We start from the raw sequence: 5,075 nt of genomic DNA, 5'->3' as shown, positions 1-5,075 counted from the left end.
GTGATTTTCTTGATCGACGAACATCGGTCGCTATAATCGCAGCACTCCCGGAATAGCGTTGTATAATTGGAAGCCGGGAATTCAGTTCCATTTGATTCTGGTGATTTTGCTGAATACAATGACATGAAAGGCATGCGCTTCGAACAGTGTTCCATATTCCCGGTTTCTGCATGTTAACGTTCTACAACTTTCTAGCAATTTCTGAAGGCATAATTCACTCAAGTACCCAGGAAAACTGCCGAGAGCGATGAAGGTAGAAAACACGTAGCATTGCATCGCACGTCTGGCTCCGCCAGCAGCCGTGAATTGCTGCCATTATGCTGTTTTTGTCCGCACTGAGGCAGCAGTGCGTTCTAAACTTCCGGCACTTCCGGACACGCATTTTCGACACTTAAGTTAGCCAAGCAAATTTAACCCCCGTATTCAGAAATGCAACTTAAGTTCAAGCCCATGCTTGACTTGATCTAAGTGACGCCTATCGTGAACGCGCCGAAGGAAACGCAGTGAGCGTCTTTATGCACGTTATCGCCAGGCGTCATCTAAACCAAGTCAAGCATGGGCTTCGACTCAAGTTGCATTTCTGAATACGGGGGTAAGTCTTTTGTCCTATTGTATAATATAGGCACAAGCTATTAATGTGTTCAGGTATAGGAAATGTGTTCCGTATGTCTAGCTCATGCATGGCAACTTTCTTGCTGTACTTAGCATAAGATTCACTCTACGAACATTCTTTAACTCTGCAGCAAAGCTAGTGCCAGCTGGACAGTTCTACACAGTTATAAATTAACTCTTATCGTTCCAAAGCATTCAGAGTGCATAATCGGAAGTACATTTGGAAATCTGTGCGGTTTCACTAGCGCGGTAACAGCAGCGGGAGAGGTGCCCCTAGAAACTTCCGGTCACAGGCCTCATCAAAAGCGTGTTTTTAAGTTCTTCCGGTGTGCGGAATGTCTATTTTTTAGTTTTGAGATAAAATACATGCTCATTACGCCTTAAGGAATAATACATAATGCTTCTCGTATAACTTACGGCAATCTTGTAAAATTGTCGTTATGTACAGAGGAAAAGTGTTGAAATGTGTGGATTTCAACGCACTCCTGCTACTCGACAGAGCGGCTAATGCTTTTCTTGCTCGCTACATTTCGAGGACTACGTCAGTGAGCAAAACCGGACGCCATCCATAGCCCATGTTTGTAAACAGTGAAAAGGCCTATAAATGGCCCGTACCCAGTATTAGCCATGCTCCACATGGAAATATAACAAGTCCTCGCGTTGCGTTAACTTAGTGGTCAGTACTACCTTATTTAAATAACGATGATTACAGATTCTCTTTATTTAGAAGTGGTTGCGCCAATTCAATTGGAAAAACATGTCCTATTTGTCCATGTCGTCATTGTTTGCACTAAACTTGCATTAAAAAGCACCGTGCTATGGGTTGTTATTTATATGTATTCCTGCTTTATTTATTGTCATACATTAAGGGGCCCTGAAAAAATTCTGACGATTCTGTATTACCATATGCTGCATCGGTAGGGTAGGCACATCGGATCATTATGGAACAAATTTAAGCACTTCGTGTTGCAAGTGCAATTTATCATAAAGTTGTAAAAAAAGATCGCGTCGCAACTCCTGCGCTTTCATACGCTCTTCCCAAGCTACGAGCGAGGGTGAGTGACGTCACTCGGGCGAGCTATCCGATCGGCCGCCCAAGGAACGTCATCGGGGAATGCTCAAAACATGCCGCTTCGTTAGGCTTATTTTATTAGCATACGTATGCATAGTGATTTGCGTACCCTTAAAAATATATACACAAATGCAATGAATGCAGACGTTTCTTCAAACCAACAGCCCACTTCCGCCTTAGATTGCGGATCGTCTGCTACAGCCTTGACGACGGCAGCCAAGCGACGGAGGCTTACTCAATGTAAATAGGCGCAGCCATGGGTACAGCGATGCTTTCTTTGGCGACAGGAACGGAAATGGTACCCGCGCTGTGCAACTCCCGGGATGCACTGCAAGGAGTAAGCTGCAGCTACTGAATGTCGTTGAAGATGCGAGCGCTGCATGTCAATGTCAGCACCAGCCTCCTTGGTCAACGTGGCGATTACGCGCGTCTTTTTAAATGAAGGGCCCGCTTAGCGGCAACCAAAGGTTGCCCATTTGTCAGGGAGCCAATTTTTTATGCCAAGCATATTACTAGAGCTCAACCCAGCTTCTCAGGCGCGGCGGTGTCGCCTTCAATACCACGTGACACTGTGAAGTCACGGCAGAGGAGAAACGGGGCTCCAACTCGCGCCGTCGCTCGCAGCGTCACCTTCAAGGCTGACCACGTGACACCGTGACGTCACGGCAGAGGAGAAACGGGGCTCCAACTCGCGCCGTCGCTCGCGGCGTCGCGGCGGTATATAAGCAGCTGCGCTTGCCTGTGCTAGACACTCACGAGGTGAGTTGCCTCCTGGAAACAGAGCTGCTCGTTGGAATGAGAAGCGAAGGTTGCGGCATAGAGAAGGAAAAAGACTAAGAGCGGACACTCCGAGAAATCTGGCCTCAGGAACTACGTCACGGCTACGTAACGAACTAATGCTCTCATCAAACGCCAGGGGACGCAGTCGCAATAAAAGAAAATGTTGTAATGAATTCTGCTCAATCGCTTTGCAAAATAATAATTATACACCCAAATTTGGCGTGTTTCTGATACATAAACACAGAATTTATCGAAGACACCTTCCGTGCTTTTTGTTCTTCATTCGTACTGCCATCAACACCAATCACCATTCGTCCATCGAGAAGAAATCAACGACACCAGCGGCGTGCCAGCGGGAACGTCTCGTGAACGTCGGCTGCGGCGGTGTTCTTGTGTGTGAGAAAGGTGAGTCACGTTTTTAAGCGAAGCTTGGAGTAATTGACTTGTGAGCGCGACGAGGTTCGCTAAAAGAAGCAGTTTGCGGCTCTATATGAGGCGGCTAGACGCGAACAATGCGAAAAGCATGCCCCCTCAAGAAACGCGTAGCAAGAGGGCTGTACTAGCTGTACTTTCTTGCTATCCCCACCGAGAACGGCATAATCTTTGTTGGTTGCGTTCCGTGAATATAATCAAACGACGCGAAGCTGCCATTAACTTGCACCGGTTCACGGCTGTGCACTGCACTGCGATTCGCAGCTTGTCAGACGCCATCGAGACGCTGCGTCTCGGTTTGCGAGGGTAAACCGTTCTTGCCCAGCGCTGTTTGCGATAACCGTGGTATCGGCGTTCCATTGAAATAGTTCGTTTTGGCGGATTAAAAACGATCTGCTGGACAACGCTTAAGGTCAATATCATGAATTGCACATTTCAGGAAAATTCCGGTTTCGAGAAAATTGAATTCCTAAACCGCGTTTAAATGCTCGCTTCACGGTTGACAGTCTTTTCGTTGGCCCGTTCTAGAGGCTGACGAACGCTGGAAAGAAGATAAAAGACGCCACGCTGATTCAGACCGAAAACGGCGTTCCGGGGACGGGCGCTACCTAAATAAAGAAAGCAGGACGTTAGGCACGCTGTAGCCAAGTTTTGCTTGCTCGTTTCCCTTATAATAATAATAATAATATTTGGGGTTTTACGTGCCAAAACCACTTTCTGATTATGAGGCACGCCGTAGTGGAGGACTCCGGAAATTTTGACCACCTGGGGTTCTTTAACGTGCACCTAAATCTAAGCACACGGGTGTTTTCGCATTTCGCCTCCATCGAAATGCGGCCGCCGTGGCCGGGATTCGATCCCGCGACCTCGTGCTCAGCAGCCCAACACCATAGCCACTGAGCAACCACGGCGGGTCGTTTCCCTTATAGAGTAAGGGCTCCTGAATATTTTAACGATATTGCGTGCAAACAATGGCATGTGACATAAACAGCGAGCATAGCTTATTGCGTTTGGTACTTTAGCGAGGTGTGTATCTATGGCGCACGGACGGACGCTGGTGTATGCGTCCGTGCGGATTGTTTACACAGAAAAGTAACGGTGGGGAAAAGTCACCAATGACTACTGCATGTACTTATTGCGGCGGCCGTGTTGGGAAGTACTACGCATTCTAATAATTTTCGGTTCCTTATCATTTTTTGGTGGCGAAGACATTGCACAACGTATTGTCGCGTAGGCGTGGCGTGGCGCGCATTTCAACAAAGGCCTCTTATTTGGACGTTTCGAATGTATCTTTATCACGCTTATGTGAACTGCTATTTTGCCTACCAATGTACTCCTTATACTAAGTACGTACAGGGGTGTCCAAAACTTCACAGGCCGCGATGCCCTCCATGGGATTAAATAGGATGGCGGCCTGGGAACTTTTGAACACCCCTGTACGGGGTATTAACATTTCTCCTTGTAAGTCCGGGTTATATGGGTCAGAGGTCAGGATGTGTCGGTCGTTTTATATTGTGCATCGGTTCGCTATTCATTCAAAGCGGTTTCCTGGTACAGTTATGACGTGTACATATGTTTTTGGTAATTAACGAAGCGTGCACTTATCGATATTTTCAGACCGTGCTGATGCCATGCCGTCCGGCGGTCCAAGCCACGGCAGCTACTGCTGTGTGTCGTGGTGCTTTGACAACGGCAGAACCCAGAAAAAGCCTATCTTGACTTGGAATAAAAACATTGCGGAAACTCTGTCTCTTTGATACATATGAGCGCTTGTACCAGAACACAGAAGACAAGCGCGATGGATAAAGCCGTAGTGAATTATGATTACCTCTATCTCCATCTGTTACAACTTAATCGAAATAAAAATTGCGTCACTACCTCAATTCACACCAAATATTGAACTAGTCAAAAGAGTGAATCGCTAAATCAAAGCGAGAAATAAAAGCGTTGCCATTTGGGTGACGAAAAGTGGTCTGAAATGACAAGCTTCCGCTAAAGCCCAACGTCGGTTACGGGGGGTAATCCAAATTTCGCGCCAGCGAAACCGTAACAGGAAGTGCAGGCCAGTTGCTCTCATCAACCGCCAGGCGCGCTAGGGTCGATTGGGCCGCTGGAGGTGTATGGGAGTGTCCACTCTTAACTTTTTTTTCTTTCTCTATGGTTGCGGCGTGCTACAGAG

The 5,075-nt window shown here is 47.2% G+C and overlaps 1 long non-coding RNA gene across 1 annotated transcript; it reads left to right on the top strand.

Annotated features, from left to right (window-relative positions):
- Positions 1 to 2,725: 2,725 nt before the first annotated feature.
- Positions 2,726 to 4,639, top strand: LOC139047003 (uncharacterized). The gene is made up of 2 exons (XR_011507035.1): positions 2,726 to 2,869; positions 4,514 to 4,639. It is a non-coding gene; the product is annotated as an uncharacterized lncRNA (long non-coding RNA).
- The last annotated feature ends 436 nt before the right edge of the window (positions 4,640 to 5,075 follow it).

Source organism: Dermacentor albipictus, chromosome 6 (genome assembly GCF_038994185.2).
Source record: "Dermacentor albipictus isolate Rhodes 1998 colony chromosome 6, USDA_Dalb.pri_finalv2, whole genome shotgun sequence".
Lineage (NCBI taxonomy): Eukaryota > Metazoa > Arthropoda > Arachnida > Ixodida > Ixodidae > Dermacentor > Dermacentor albipictus.
This window is presented reverse-complemented; position numbering and strand designations above follow the sequence as displayed.